General features: G+C 41.3%; 1 protein-coding gene across 1 annotated transcript in view; it reads right to left on the minus strand.

Annotated features, from left to right (window-relative positions):
* ANKFN1 (ankyrin repeat and fibronectin type III domain containing 1) overlaps window positions 1-11886 on the minus strand; it is a 156141-nt gene extending 144255 nt beyond the window's left edge. Inside the window, exon 1 of the mRNA XM_035026784.1 lies at window positions 11779-11886. The gene's annotated coding sequence lies outside the window, so the exon portion shown is untranslated. The remainder of the gene's footprint in view (window positions 1-11778) is intronic.
* Between the last annotated feature and the right edge of the window lie 4808 nt (window positions 11887-16694).

The raw sequence follows: 16694 nt of genomic DNA on the forward strand, positions 1-16694 counted from the left end.
GAGTTGTGAAGATTAAATGAATTAACAAATGAAAGCATGTATCCTGTTTAATGCTAACAGCCACTCAATAAATAGCAGCAATTGGTAAAATTACCTCAATCTTCTTCTCAAACCAGAGACACCAAAGTACATTGGTAATGATTCAAATAGTTTTCTTGTTTGTTTTAAACATTGTTTTAAGATATGACTTTATGTACTTATTATACTATTGAGTTTTATTTTGATAGAAAATATAAGTTTAGATGTTTTTATATGGATGTTTACAGTAACTTATAGTAAAACAGAAAGTTGAACTTCAAACTATTAGTGGAAAGATAGGAATAAGGATAACCCTAAAGAAAAATTAAAAAATAAAGAGACCATAATAAATAGAAATGTAAAATGAAGTAGTAAGGATAAGATTGAATATATATGTAAGCACAATATACCCAAATGGTTTAATTTCCTAATAAAAGACAAAACTTTCCAACTGAGATTTTTTTTTTTTTAAAGTAGGCTCCATGCCAAGCATGGAACCCAACATGGGGCTTGAACTCACAACCCTGAGATCAAGACTTGAGCTGAAATCAAGAGTCAGACACTTAACTGACTGAGCCACCTAGGTGCCCCTCTAACTGAGATTACAAGTGGTGCACCTAAATAAACATTTCACAGAAAGATTAAAAATAAAAGAGTAGTATGACAGTGGGAATGGCAAAGTAATGACCTCCCCAAATCCTCTCCTCCATAAAAGCAATAAGAACACTAGCAGGAATTGTCAAAATTAACTTTCTCAGAACTCTGGAAATTAAAGGTTTTGCAACAATCCAAGAAGTATTTATTTGAGAAAAGTGGCTGATTTGGTAAGAACAGTGAGCTTTGGGGCATTTTTAATCTGCTCAGTTCCTATCTTCTCCAGCTCTGTGGTAGCCTTGAAGACCATCAGTGTATATTCATGACAAAAAACAGGAGCTTGGCAGCCACTGGATGATGCAGAATGGTGACAGAGCTCCTTCAAAACCCCATTTTGATAGAATCATCGTTATTTGACCTGACTGGTGGTTCCCTGGAAGACCCCACTCACAAGATTTTTCTTTATTTGACCTGCCTCAGAGTTCACAAAGTGCAAATAACCTTTTCCTCTAAGGCATTTTGTCAAAAACAAACATCAGCAATTGTTTAATCATCACAGCTGCCTGAGGTGGTAGGTAAAAGTTGGGGCAAACATTAGACTAACTGAAAACCTTAAAAGGAAATGTTGGGGAATGAGATGTCCATAGAAGACTTTGAAAAGCTCTGACACATTGCCAGGGATCTAGTAGACCATATGTATGCCCAGGGCTGGGAACATTCTCATAAAATACCTGAAAAAGTCCTAAGCTCTTATCTCTGATGTTGAGGCTGTGTGCAAGCAGGAAGTGAAGGGTAAGGCAGGGCTATCAACTGCTGGTGAGTATGGAAAGTGTGCCCCAACATATGCACAGAGCCCTTCTGTAAAGACTGGAAGACTTATTGGCTTCCGGCATTTAAGGAAATTTTTGTTCAATCATTAGCTGATCACTAAGCTAACCAAGCAGAGACTTCAGTGGCCACTGAAGTGACAAAGAAGTGACAAAGAATACAGACTTCACAGATTTAATTCTGAAAAATCACTAAACAATAAACCCTAAGGAGGTGGGATAATCTGATTTCTAGAGTTGCCACATTATATTATTTAAGATGCCTAGATTTTAACAAGAAAAATATGAGACATGCACAAAACAAATAAAGAAAAATATGTCCGATTCACAGGAAATAAAGCAGTCAGTAAACACTGACCTGAAGAAAAGGACGCCATATTTAAAGAAATAAAGAATTGTGAGGGGGCGCCTGGGTGGCTCAGATGGTTAAGCATCTGCCTTCGGCTCAGGTCATGATCCCAGGGTCCTGGGATCAAGTCCCACGTCGGGCTCTCTGCTCAGCGGGGAGCCTGCTTCTCCCTCTGCCTCTGCCTCTCTCTCTCTCTCTCTCTCTGACTCTCATGAATAAATAAATTAAAAAAAAAACATTAAAAAAAAAAAAAAGAATTGTGAGAATGCAATCTCACCAAGTAAGAGAATACCAACAAAGAGGTAGAATTTATAAAACAAATCCAGCACCAAATAGATATTATGAAGTTGAAACATAACCAAAATGAAAAATTCACTAGAGGGGCTTAACATCAGATTTGAATAGGAAGAAGGAAGAATCAGCAAAGTTGAAGATAGGTCAATTGAGATTATCCAGTTTTAGGAGAAAAAGAGAAAAAAAAATGAAGAAAAATGAACAGTTTCATTACACACTACCAAGTGTACCAGTATACACATAATAGGAGCCTAAGAAGGAGAAGGAGTAAGGAGAGAGGGAATATTTGAAGAAATAATGGTCGTAAACTTCCCCAAATTGATGAGAAGCATTAACTTACACATCCAAGAAGCTCAACAAACACCAAACAGGATGCATTCAAAGAGATTCACACCCATATACATCATAATTAAACCACCAAAAGCTAAAAACAAAGGGAATATCTTGAAAACAAGACATAACCCGTTACCTACAAGGAATCCTCAGAAAGATTTACAGCTGATTTTTCGCCAGAAAACCATAGAGGCCAGAGGGAAGTGGGGTGACATATTCCAAATGCCAAAAGAAAGACTGTCAAATAAGAATTTCTCTATATAGCAAAACAACCCTTCAAAAATGAAGGTGATATTAAGATATTCATGGATAAACAAATACTAACAGAATTTGACAGCAGACCTTTCCTATAAGAAATATTAAAGGGAGGGACAACTGGGTGGGGCTCAGTCAGTTAAGCGTCCAATTCTTGATTTTAGCTCAGGTCATGATCTCAGGATTGTGAGATTGAGCCCCATGTTGGGCTCCCTGCTCAGTGGAGAGTCTGCTTTAGATTCTCTTTCTCCCTCTTCCTCTGCCCTCCCCACCTCTAAAAATAAATAAATACAACTTTTTAAAAAAGAGAAATATTAAAGGAAATCCTTCAGGCTGAAATCAAAGGGTACTAGACAGTGACTCAAATCCACACAAGGAAAGAAAGAGCATTGGTAAGTAAACTATGGAGGTAAACATAAAAGGTAATGTAAATATAAGACAATATAAGTCTATCTTTTCTTTATAGCTCTTTTATTCTCCTTTCTGATTTAAGACAGTGAACATGAAATTAAGAGAACAATTCTATTTAATATAGTATGACATTAAAAAGATTAAAATACTGAGTAATAAATTTAACAAAGGAAGTACAAAATGTATTAACCTTTCCTCAGTTACTGTTTTCATGTGCCATATGATTCCTGTTGGGAACTTTAATAACATACTGTGTAATCCCTAGAGCACCCAGAAAACTGTCTTGAAAACAGTAGCAACAGTATTCTCTGCATTTTTGTATTAAATTTAACTGGGGAAGAAAAAGAGACTCAACTGTTGAATGAAGTACCTGATGGGTAAAGTAGATACAGAATCCTAGGAGGAGAACTGGCTGGGAAATTGTTTTTGTTGTGTTAAGTCTGGGATATCACTCTTCAGAGGGCATTCCTTGTTAGCCACTTTTACTGAAACAAGTTGAGATCTATAGTTATATTTTATTCCATTCTTCAACCTCAAGATACTCATGGTGGTTTTAAGCACAGTATTAAAAATAGGGACTTTGGGGTGCCTGGGTGGCTCATTTGGTTGGGCAAGTAACTCTTGATTTTGGCTCAGGTCACGATCTCAAGGTCATGAGATGGAGCCCCAAATCAGGCTCCATACTCAGCAAGGAGTCTGCTTGAGATTCTGTCTCCCTCTCCATCTGCCCTTCCCACTTATGTTCCCTCTCTCTCAAATAAATAAATAAACCTTAAAAAAAAAAAAGGTAGGACTTTGGTATCAGGCTAATCTAACTTTGGGTTTGGTTCTTCTACCTATTAACTGCATGACATTGGGCAAATTATTTACCGTCCCTAAGCTTCAATTTCCTTATCATTACCAGTATTCCTTATCTCAACTATAAAAGTCATGTCTAAAAAGACTATTAGAGTTTTAAATGAGATAATACATATGAATTATTTAGCAAAGTGCCTGCCTGAAAGAAACAGATGTTCAAAAAATATTCATTTCAGGGTTACTGTTCTCAGGCATCTACTGCTTGTTGCTTTCTGACACTACAGACTAGGCTTCCTTTTCTAGAATGTCATACAAATGGAATAATCACTATGCACTCTTTTTTTTTTTTTAAGTCTGCCTTCTTTTTTTTTTTTTTTCTTAAAGATTTTATTTATTTATTTGAGAGAGACAATGAGAGAGAGAGAGCATGAGAGGGGGGAGGGTCAGAGGGAGAAGCAGACTCCCTGCTGAGCAGGGAGCCCGATGCGGGACTCGATCCCGGGACTCCAGGATCATGACCTGAGCCGAAGGCAGTCGCTTAATGACTGAGCCACCCAAGTGCCCTTAAGTCTGCCTTCTTTAACTCAGCTTAATTATCTTGAGATTCATCCACATTGTTATGTCTATCAGTAGTTCTTCACTTTTTATGCTGAGTAGTATTCTGCTGGATGGGTATACCACTATTAATCAATTTTAGGCATTATTTTAATTAGAAAAAACTCTTGGAGTTTCTCTAAGGAAATAAATGTATCTTTTCTTTTCTTCCTTCAGAGAGGCTTTAGGGGACCTGAGCTCCAAAGAGAAGGGCAAATAGATCTGTTGATTGAAGGTGGGCTGGTCTCTGCAACATAGCTACAGGACCAGAATTTAGGAGACAGGAAGAGACCCTGTATGGGAAACCTAGTCTCTAGTTTTATACTTTTTTTTTTCCATCCTAGTAGTTTCTTTTCTTCCACAATATTTAATAAAGGCCATGTTAAATGTTACAGCCTGCCAGACATTTAAGAAAAAAAAAATACCAATTCTACATAAAACTCTTCCAAAAATTTGGTTTCATTTTTGAGGCTAGCATTGCCCTGATACCAAAACCAGAAAACAGGCATTACAAGAAAAGAAAGCTATTGCTCAATGTGTCTCATGAAGAAGCAAAAAAGCTCAACATAATGTTAGCAAATAAAATCCAGCAATATAAATAAAGGATAATACATCACAATCAAGTAGGGCTTATTCTAGGAAAGCAGGGATGTTAGTATAACATTCAACCGCTCATCAATGTAGTTCACTTCATTAACAGAATAAAAGAAAAAAATCATATGAATAGATGCAGAAAAAGAAACATTTGACATTATTCAACATCCATTCATTAAAAAAAAAAAAAGCTTTCAGGAATATAAGGGAACTACCTCAACCTGATAAAGAGAATCTACAAAAATCTATAGACAACATTGTACTTAACAATTAAAGACCAAGTGCTTCCTCCTAGGATCAGAAACAAGGCATGGATGTCCATTCCTATCTCTTCTATCATACTGGGCATTCTAGCTATCGTAGCAAGGCAAGAAAAATAAGGCATAAACACTGCAAAGAAAGAAAGACAATCTTCATTTGCAGATGACATGAACATTTTGTAGAACAGTCTAATAAATCTACAAAAATCTACTCAGCAAAAAACAAAATGAGAGCAAAACTTGTATACTTGAAACAACATGACATTAATGAGTAAAGTTAAAGAAAACCTAAATAAACAGAGGTGTATACTTTCTTCATGGATCAGATCAGAAGAATTAATATTGTTAAGATGTCAATTCTTCCAAACTGAGCTCTAGATTCAATGCAGTCCCAATCTAGCAGGTTTTTTTGTTTGTTTGTTTGTTTTAAGAAATCAGGGGCATCTGGGTGGCTCAGTCGTTAAGTGTCTGCCTTCGGCTCAGGTCATGATCCCAGGGTCCTGGGATCGAGCCCCACATTGGGCTTCCTGCTCAGCGGGAAGCCTGCTTCTCCCTCTCTTGCTCCCCCTGCTTGTGTTCCCTCTCTCGCTGTGTCCCTCTCTGTCAAATAAATAAATAAAATCTTAAAAAAAAATTAAAAAGCTGATTCTGAAATATTTATAAAAATGGATAGGATCTAAAATAGCCAAAACAACTTTGAAAAAGAACAAAGTTGGAAGGCTTACACTATGTGATTTCAAGACTTGATATAAAGTCATGGTAATCAAGATCTGTGGTACTGGTATAAGGATAGCTCTCCAGATAAAGACTGTGGCATAAAGACAGAGATATAGATTTAATGAAACCAAATAGAGAGCCTAGAAATAGCATGCACATATATGATTGACTGATCTTTGACAAAGGTGTCAAGGTAATTCAATAGGGAAGAAGAAATTTTCCAACAACTAGCGCTGGAACAATGAGATATCCTTATGCAAAAACAAAACTTCAACCCCTACTTCATATCATATATAAAAAATTAACTTGAAATGAAATAGATTAGAGACCTAACTGCAAAAGCTCACACTGTAAAACGTCTAGAAAAAAACACAGGAGAAAATCTTTGTGAACTTGAATAAGACAGTGATTTCTTAGAAGAGGCACACAGAATACAAACCATAAAATAAATTGATGAATTACACTTTATGAAAATTAAAAACTTCTGCTCTTTATTACAGCCTGATCCCAGCTACAATTTTAATGCACCTGGAGCCAAGCTTTAAGGAAAGAGTGATAGCAGCCTGGAGAATCCAGGCAATATGGCAACAATAATCTTTGGAGAGTGGAGCCTCCCCAGATTTACTTTACAACCACCTGTTCCCTGGGTTCTGGCTGCTTGCTCTAGTAGAGCGCCTTGGCTGCCACCATTATCCTGTCTCCAAACACCAGCTGTGTCAAGTGAAGGGCGGGTTCTGGCATGGCCCCCACCATGCTTGCTGGGACAGTAGCTGCAGCAGCTCTGACCCAACCAGACCCATGGAGGGAGGCTCCAGCTTTACTCCTGGCTACCCTGAGGGACTGGGTCACACTATCTGGAAATGTGAAAAGTGGACCAAGGCAAGACAGGAGACCAGAAGTAGCCCTCAGATAATTTCTTCTCCATTCTTCCCTTATGGATTGTTTTGAGGGCTTCTTGGAAGCAATCACACACAAACAAACCACTAGATGTGTTTTCTTGTGAAGCCTTGGCTAGTTCAGTTACAAACCACCTATATTTGTGTTCCCTCCTTCCTCAACTCATTTCCCTTCTACCTTGATGGCTTGACTCTTGATGCCCTAAGATTGTGTCTCCCAATACCCAACAGAACATTCACAATTGGTTTTGCTTTCAAGGCTAAGACAAAATGTAATAATAGCCCTATAAGAAAGTTGGTACTGTTGTATCATCATTTTGCAAACAGGGAAACTGAGGCCCAGAGAGGTTAGGTAGCTTGTCTAAGATCCTAGAGCCAATAAAGGGAGGAGCCAGGATTGATTCTGACTCCAAAGTCCATGCTCTTAGCAATTCTGCTATTATTCTGCCCGAGGGTTCTTGGTCTGGCTGCCTGTCAGCTTCTTCCTAGACCTTGATTCTAAGGAGAAGATCTTGTCCTCGTTAAGAGTTCTGGCAGGTCCAGAGTCCCTGTTTCACAGGAGCTTGGTTGTGGGACTTTCTCATCATATTTGTACTGTGAAAAAAGATCTGAGCCAGTTTGGAGGAGGAGCAGTTGTAAGACAAAGCATATTAGAAACAGTAACTCTAGTCATTCTTGACAGCTGGGTAGACAGATACATTCAGCAAAGGGAACATTTCTGACTGGGACAAGATTGCTCTTCAGGCTGTGATGTGAACTAGGGACCTTCACACTTCAACCTGCCTGTCACTAGACAGAAAAGAAAGCGTGACCCTTCTCCTATTCCCCACCGGCTATTACCATGACAGGTATGTCTCTGATTGCTAAAGAGTGGCCGATTCTATTACACTGATAATATATAACAGGGTGGAAGCAACCTTTCAAGTCCTGTGCATTTAAAAAAAATATATTCAGTTGTTCAGTGATAAGTTTTGAAAAGTCAATGGTGACTTCACAGCAGGAAGAAGACTGATTTTTGAAGTTTAAAAGGATGTTTATAAGGAAGAAGGTGAAAAGACAATTAATTTTGATTCTATAGTTCAATAAACCCTTTGGGTGATCTACTTGGTAGCCTACGTATCCTCTGACAGACCCTGGGACTTCAGAGGTGAGTAAGACACCCTCATAGGGCGACCGGCTGTCTTGGTTTGCCTGGGACTAAGTGGGTTCCTAGGATACAGGACTTTCAGTGCTAAAACTGGGAAAATCCCAGGCAAACTGAAACAAGTTGATTACCCTACCTGTATCCCAGCAAGCTCACAGGATAATGAGGAAGATAGTTAAGCAAGCGTATGTATGTATGAAATAGTGTGATATGTAAAATTAGGAATAATGATAATGGCTTTTACTTCTATAGCACTTTCTGAGTCAGGCACTATTTAGAATAATGTCTTTATGTGCATCAGCTCTCTGAATCCCATAATAGCCTTGTGAAGTAAGGACTACTATTATCCCCACCTTATATAGTAAGGAATTGAGGTACTACTAAGGGGGCAGTTCTGGGATTCAAACGCAGGCAATTCGGATCTGAGAGCTTAGCCTCTCAACACTGCTCTCAAATGTTTAAGGCAAGAAGTAGCATAGAGGGGTGATACGAGGTGTCATGGGAAAAGAGGGTATGGGGGAACGAATTAGAGACGGTGATGACTGAGCAAGATTTTGAACAGTGAATGAGGAATCAACCAGCAGGAAGAAAGGGAAGGGGTTCCAGGCATAAGAGCTCAGGTTAGGACATGTCATAGTGTTGCTGGTCAGTTGATGTCCATAGGGGCCCTAATGGAATTCTTTAGGGCTCTGACAATTCCAAAGGATATTTCATCCATCACACTAGGACCTTGGGAAAGAAGCCTGGAGAGATAGCAGGGCCAGACCATCAAGGCTTTGCATATCATATTGAGGGACGATTTCAACCTGTTTACAACAGGGAAGCACTAGAGAAAGGCTAAGATTTGCATTTTTAGAAAATCACTGTGGTAGTATCCAGAGGGTGGTTTGAAGGGGACCAGTGACAGGGGACAACCAAGTATAATGCCCTTGAAAAAGTCCCCACAAGAGCTGGTGACTTCAACTCCAGCATGTGACAATGGGGATGGAGAGGGTTGGGTAGATTAAAAAGAGGAGGAAGCAAGATGGACCAAACTTGGTTAGTGATCAGATGGAGGGACCTAAGGAGTTAGGAAACCTGAGGATAGCTTTTATTAGCTCTGCTTCATTGACTAGGTGCTGAATGGTTCCACCAATAATTAAGAAAAGGGAGGGGGGATGCAGGAGGAAGAGTGGATCTAAAAGGGGAAAGATAGTGAGTTCAGCTTTCCACATGTGACTCTCAATGGCCTAGAGGAAATCTAGATGGTATCGTCTAATCCAAGCATCCTATAAAAAGAAGGAAACAGCTTGTCCTAAAGGCTACTTAGTTTTCTGATCAAGAGTGCAATGATAAAGGGGCACCTGGGTGGCTCAGTGGGTTGAGCGTCCAACTCTTGTTTTCTGCTCAGGGTGGTGAGATCAAGCCCCACATGGGGCTTTGCACCGAGTCTGCTTGAGATTCTCTTTTCCCAATCCCTCTGCCCCTTTCCCCCGCCCTCTGGCTAGCATGTGCACACTCTCTCTCAAATAAATAAATAAATCGTAAAAAAAAGGAGTGAAGTGATCATTACAAGAGAAGTTCTTAGAGACAGGTATGAAATAAATAGAAAGCAGAAGAATTAATATAGCATTAAGGCAACATCCTTTGGGTTTCCCCTGAGGAAGAAAATACTCAATACATTCATTTATGATAAGGTATGAGTGTCTTAATTTGTTATTCCTCCTAAGAATATTTGTTTTATAAAAGACAGCAATATTTAATTGAATCCCTGATGAAAGAATTTCAGGTACCTAATCCTAGAGATGGGATAATTCTTTTGGCCAATGAATCTTCTAGAATTCCTCAAATAAATCATAGTTCATTTACAGCTTCTAATTCCACATGCATGGGCATGGGGGTAATTTGAACATAAATTCTATACGTGGTTTCTACTGATCCTTGAACTAACTCCTTCAAAATGTTCGTATCAAAACATTTAAGATCCTCAGTATCTTGGCATCATGAGTACAGAAAGTCTATTACTGATCAGTATTGATAAAAATTATTTACGTGACCTATTTATTTGAAGTGGTTTTTTAAAATGCCATTTTTTCAGCTCTATTCTCCCCTTCTCATCCCCCGAGTGTGATCATGCTTCCTTCAGAGTGCCCTGTACCCCTCTGATGGGGAAGGTGTATATATCTCCTCATTCCCACATAAACCTTCATCCATAGGTTTCTGATGCATGGTCTCTGGATTAACGTGTGTGAACAATGATCTTGATTACCTATTGCATCTTTAACTGGAAAGTTTTAAGTAGTATCTCATGGGTAAATTAATTGAGCTTAGCATATCTTCTTTGAAACAATCAGGAAGGGGAAAAAATGGAAAAATGGAGATCCAGGGAGAGTAAGGGAATTTCCTAAAGACACACAGTCTGGGAATGAGCAAAAGTGCCCTGCTATCCTGACATCTCTAACCATTAGGCAATTCCATCTCCTTCCCTTTAGAATGCCATCATTTGTGAAATAGCCAAATGACATGGGAGAATGACCCTGCTCTTATGATTGAGTGGCCTGGGATCCTTTCTACTCTGCAAAACTTTGCCCATCTCTCAGATTTCCTAACTGGTTTTTATTTAGAGAAGCATGCTGTTTACTATTCTACCATCACCCATCTTTGTCAGCACCCAAGGCCACAACTTCATCTGAATGGCCAGTGATACACTGCAGACAGAGTGCGCCAAAGAGAGTAAACTCTGTATGACATCTATATGGATTCTGAACCAACAAGAAATGGATTGGTGCTGCCATAAAGCCTTGTAGTAGCCAGGCAAAGAAAAGATGAGGAGGATGTGATAATGGTAGTGGTGGTGGGAAAAGCAATAGTTTTCTCCCTTTACCTTTCCCCTCTGCAGAGACTGGCTTGAATCTTATTTGGGATGGGAAGAAATCAAGTGAGTACAGGGATTTTGTGTCCCAGCAGGGAAGCAAAGTCAAACTTGATTATCAATGGTACTTCTAGTGGCCTTGGGGGGGCCGAAGATCAGCACGGGTAACAAGACCGTTACAATATCCCACTTTGAACCTAGTATGCCCTACCAACCATACGTCTTCATAGAATAAAAAAAGGATGTAAGGCATATGGGTACAAAAGTCGTGGTGGATCAGGCAAGGGTCTGCATGCATGTTCACTGTGTGCCCTTGGCAGGTATCCTTGACATCACAGTCATGATGCTATTTATGGGCACGCTCACCCAGGATGGACAGAATGCTGGTATCCCACTCTGCATGTCCAGCTGGATTAAAGACAAGATGCCTGGGTTTATATTAAGAATTATCAGCATGATGGGATCCATCTTTACCTAATCCAACAGGTATTTTATAGGTACTCAGGAACCCGATTGGGAAATGATCTTATACAAGAAAAGAATATTCTATTTTTGATAGCTCTGGCTAATCAGTTAGGCAAGCACATAATGTCCTCAAGCTTGCCAAAACAAAATGCCTAATTATCAGCAATGGGGCTTCCCCACCCCCATTCTTGCCTCTCCACATGGACGTGTATGTGCTTGTGTGCATTCTTCATGGACTGCCTGCAGCTAACTTTGGAAGATGCAGATTTTTTTTTATATCATTTAAACCACAGCAACACACACACATTTTAAAAAATAATCAGTGAATTAAAAAGCCCCACATTCATATGAAGAAAGACAACAATAAATTTTACTTACCAGTTTAGATTGTTCGAGGCAGCAGAGGAACAAGTTGTTGGTAATTGTCCAGCGCTTTCATTCAATAAATCACACTGGCTTTGCTTTCTCCGGTGGCTCAGCCTCTGCGCAAAGCAAGCGAACCTCCTTCCTATTCTGTGTAAAGAATAAAATGCGAACAGGATCACTACAGGCAAGAGCTGAAGTCCATGATCACTAAGCTACTCTTCCTGCAAAATAAAAGCGCCAATGATGCACAGGGAGGAAAGGGGAGAGGGAGACAGCGTGGCTCGGAATCTAGGGGTATTCTCAGGACTGTAGCCCTGAGAAGGCTTGATTTCTCAGTCTCTTGTGCATGTAGTAAAAGGATGCCATGACTTCAGTGTATCTTTAGCCTATTGTATCTGTGAGGTCCATTAGGAATGGCACGCAGGGACAACAAGCTTCATGGCAAACAAGCCTGAATCAGAACCGGCTGTCACTCAAGGATGAGCAGAGGGGCAGCAGGGCAGCCGGTTCGCTTTGCACTCTATCAACTGCAGGCAAAGAAATATCGTCTGGCATCCAAGAGCCCATCCAGGAATCTGTGACTGCAAATGATCGATAGCTCTCCTGGGGCCAGACACCCCTTTACTCCCACAGCTCCCCGGGATGAGAAGCACACAGGTGGCCACCACATTCCCTCACCTAAGGCACCTGTGCAATCCTTTACAAGCTCCCAGCAAGAGCTAAGAAAGCTCCCAATCCAGTCAGGGCTGCTCAAGCATTGCTAGAGTTTTCATCTGAGCAGGTTCTGAGAAAGTAGTCAGCAGATCTGGGACTTAGGACACCAAGAGGCTCAGTCTTAGGAGGAAGATTCCAGTGCTCCTTTCATGCCGGCTACATATGCATGCACCTGGCTCCTTTCAGGACGTTATGCCTTACATGACTAATGAAACACACAGAATGAATTTCCTAGAAAGCCGCTTATTTAGGCATTTTTCATGTTTCTCTCTGAAATAAAATGGCAAATGACCTTCACAGGCTGCTTTTATGTTAAGGAGACATTGCTGATTGAGAGCACATATTAAACCCTGCGCCACTCCCCCCCACCCCCACACACACATACACACACACAGACGTCCCTAGCAACAGCATTAAGAATCTTTCTAAAGATCTCTTCAGATTCTCTCTCTGCCAAATGAAAGCTTAGCTGCTATGCTTTTGGACCCTTCTACTAGGCACTGACTCTGGTATGTTATTTATACCGAGAGCCAAATCAACTCCCAAATTTTGAATGCAACTCTGCAGCAAATCAGAAGAAAGTCTCTTGGTTATAAACAAGAGGGTGGAGTGTTAGTCTTTGACCTGGTAATTAATTAGAATCCTTGGAATGGCATCTTGTGTCCCTGAAAACCTGCCCCCCCTTCTAGAGACAGCATTTCACTCTGGTGGCTGACTCGTCCCAGACAAGTGTCTGCTCTGGAGTTGGGATCTGAGGCGAGACTCCGTGACTCATAAGACCTCCCAAAGGAGGGGCGCAGGTTAGCTTTTCACAGTTGTCTTACTTTTTCTTTTCTCGTTCAAAAGGCAAAATCTTTCTTTGGAATATTTTTTTTTCCCTCTCCTTCTTCCTAGACTTACCTGTCCTATGGAAGCATTGCTATGAATAATCTAATTTGGCAATATTCATGCTTGAGGTTCAGAAGGCTATTTTTTCATCAAGGATTAAGAAAGAGTCAGGCTACCCTTTTGCAGCTTAAGCCTAAACGATTGCCAGGTAAAACTTTACCCTTATCTCTAAACAAACTTTGACTTTAATGCAGATTTACTTAAATTCCGTCTCCTGGGGAAAGCCAGGTGAGGGAGTCATTCTACTAAGATTAGGGGCTGCCCCCCACGGGGTCATGATTCAATCTACTGTGCAAACCTAAGGGGATGGAGCCTTAGTAATAGCGACATCGCTTCCAGGAGCAAATGCCCAAGACTGAGTCATGTCCTGCATCTCCTGTCCATTGCATTCATTTATCCATTCATTCCTCAGTCTGCTCTTAACAAAAGTACTTAAGTTTATTAAGTCCTTAGTCCGTGTGTCATATTGTGCTAAATATTTTAATGTTACCAAAAAGCTTATCAATGAGAATTAGTAAAATTCTCTGTAATCTGGCTCTGCCTACCTCTGTAGCCTAATTTCTTGCCCCCTTCCTACTCACCCTCCATGTTGTAGCCTTTTTAAATGTCTTTCAGATACTTGGACATGCTATACCATCTCTCAACTTCAGAATTCTCCATATGATATTCTTCTACCCCAACACTCGGTCTTCTGTCTAACTCACGTACAGCACTAGAGTCTTGGCTTAAACATCATTTCTCCGTGATACTTTTCTGGCCCTTGGGCTGTTAGGCTCCCCCCTCTGCAGTCCTAGAGCACCTTCTATTCGCCCTTTGTGACATCCATCACATTTTGTTACACTTACTTGCTTTACATCAGCCATCTCTACTTTGCTATAAGAGTTTAAGTGTGAAGTTTTCTATTCACTGCTCTATTTCCAGTCTAGCAGAATTCCTGGCACATAGAAGGCATTCAGTAAATACTTAGTGAGTATTCTGTTCAAGTGCTTAGCATGTATTTGTTGAATGAATGACTAAATCATTTCAAAGAATAATAGGGGCCTGAGAATTGAAAGGAACCCTAAAGTTCACTTAGTACATCTAATTTTTCTTGCCAACTGGCCATCTAGTGAAGTCTCGCCTCCTCTGATTATTCCTTCTCAATCAGTCTCAGTCCAGAGTGATCACACACTTATTTTGTCCCCTGTCCCCCAGCACTTTTACAGCATATTCTTGCTTTTTGTTCTCTAGCTGTTTCCTAGACGTGGTCTCCTCTCTATGGACTGGTATTCTCCATAACGCCTAGCATAAGCCTGAAATTATTTGATGCTTGATTCATTCAATAGCAAATGTTTGAACAGAGAGTTAAATGATCAGTCTTGGGTACCTGGGTGGCTCAGTCAGTTAAGCGTCTGCCTTCAGCTCACATCATGATCCCAGGGTCCTGGGATGGAGCCCTGCATCAGGCTCCCTACTCAGCAGAGAGCCTGCTTCTTCCTTTCCTTCTGCTGCTGCGCTCTCTCTCTTTGTCATATAAATAAATAAAATCTTTAAAAGAAATAATTGGAGTCTCGCTTTAGGAAGATTACTCTGGAATTGGGGGAAGAATGGATTGCATCGGCCAGACCTAGAAAGGACTCTAATAATGACTGCAGCACAGAAATAGAATTTAAAAAACAGCTTTGCGCTTTCTTTCCCTCCGCCTCCCCCGCCCCGCCCTTCATATCAGAATACCCGTGTTCTCATCTGGAACACTGAGAATGTTTCCTCCACACTCAGCACTTCCCCTCCACCCAATCCACCCCCACAGTTAGCTCACTTGCTTACGTTATTTGTGAACATGTCTCACTGATTCAAGCTCCTTTGAAGACAGGGATTACATTTTAGTTAATTTGTATCTTCCTTCTCTAGCCCTTACACTGCCTGGCCTGGTGTCTCAAGATAGTTCAGTGCTCGATCAATATTCAGAAAGAAAAACACCTTATTTGTGCAAAGTGCTGGATAAAGCACTATGGTGAGGAAGGGAACAAAGATGAGGAGGTATCTTTTCAAAGATAAAAGGGCTCTCCTTAGTGAGAGAGAATTGTACTTCCTTCTGGGATGCTTCAGGAAGATTCACAGAAGTTTGCGGTTGCACTGCATCTGGCAGAATGAAGACCTCTAGAGGCTGAACAGAAGAGAAGGAAAGGGAGTCGATGCACAGAATTCCTAGAATGTTTAGGGAATGACAAGTAATCCAGCTGGCCGGAGTACACATGGAGGGGAACATCTAATGGAATTGGGGCTGCAGAAATAGGCTGGGATGGGACTGGGGTGTCCGTGGATGCGATCTTAGAGTCTGGACTCTTTCCTAGGGGTGACAGGGATTTGGGCAGGAGAATGGCAGCACCACGGATGAAGCTCCCTCCGTTCTAGCCATCGAGGCCCGTGAACTGAAGTGGGGAGAGCCGGGAAGCAGGCAGACGTGGATGGCCAGGGCCTGTGGCAACAGCAATCAGGAGCTGACCGTGGGGCACACTCTGGAGGAGGTCCTGTCAGCGGTGCTGCTGGAGAGTGAGGGGAGATGGGAGAGGGAGTAAGAAAGAAGCTGAAGATGCCTTTGAACGTTTTAACCTGCATGATGGCAGATGATGGCGACATCCATGGATGCCGGTGCGCAAACCCAGCGATAACGTAGGCGTTCACGGCATGGTCTGTGCATCTTTCAAAGGTAGAGCCAAGAGCAGGAGGCTGAGTCCTTGCAACCCCGTGGAAAGTGCCTGGACTGCTCTGAAGAATCCATTCAACAGCCACAGAAGAAGTCAGTTCAGGCTCTGGCGGAAGAAGTCAGTTCAGGCTCTGGCGGACCAACTACCCCTGGCAACACACGGGGCCATCTGCAGGAGAATGGGTGCAGAGTCTCCCCAGAAAGAGGACTTCCTGATGCCGGGCTTCCCATCTCAGAGTTGTGGAGCTTGGTGGAAGGAAATACAGCTGGGGATGAGGAGTCTGAGTCCTCGAGCTGCTTCTCAGTGGCTGAGTGATCTTGGGCAAGTTACTTTCTATCCACCAGGTCTCAGCTTTCCACTTGGCAAGTGAGGGAGGGGGCCAGTTAACTTCAAAGGTCCTTTTTAGTGTACTCTCCTCTGATTTGTGAAGTGCCACGTTGAGAATTTCAGGATACTTGTGAAACGAGGCCAAAGCCCACCAACATCAGAGGCTAGCAATGTCCACTCTCTCCCGCGAAATCATGCCCATATTTTGAGAACGTCCATATATCACCGAAAATGCAGGTCTGCCCTGCGGTTAGTTCCATGTGGTTACTTTGTAAGACGTAAATTTAAATTGATCACTGTTTGATGACCTTT

The sequence above is a fragment of the Mirounga leonina genome, unplaced genomic scaffold (genome assembly GCF_011800145.1).
Source record: "Mirounga leonina isolate KUSES-001 unplaced genomic scaffold, KU_Mleo_1.0 Mir_200, whole genome shotgun sequence".
NCBI lineage: Eukaryota > Metazoa > Chordata > Mammalia > Carnivora > Phocidae > Mirounga > Mirounga leonina.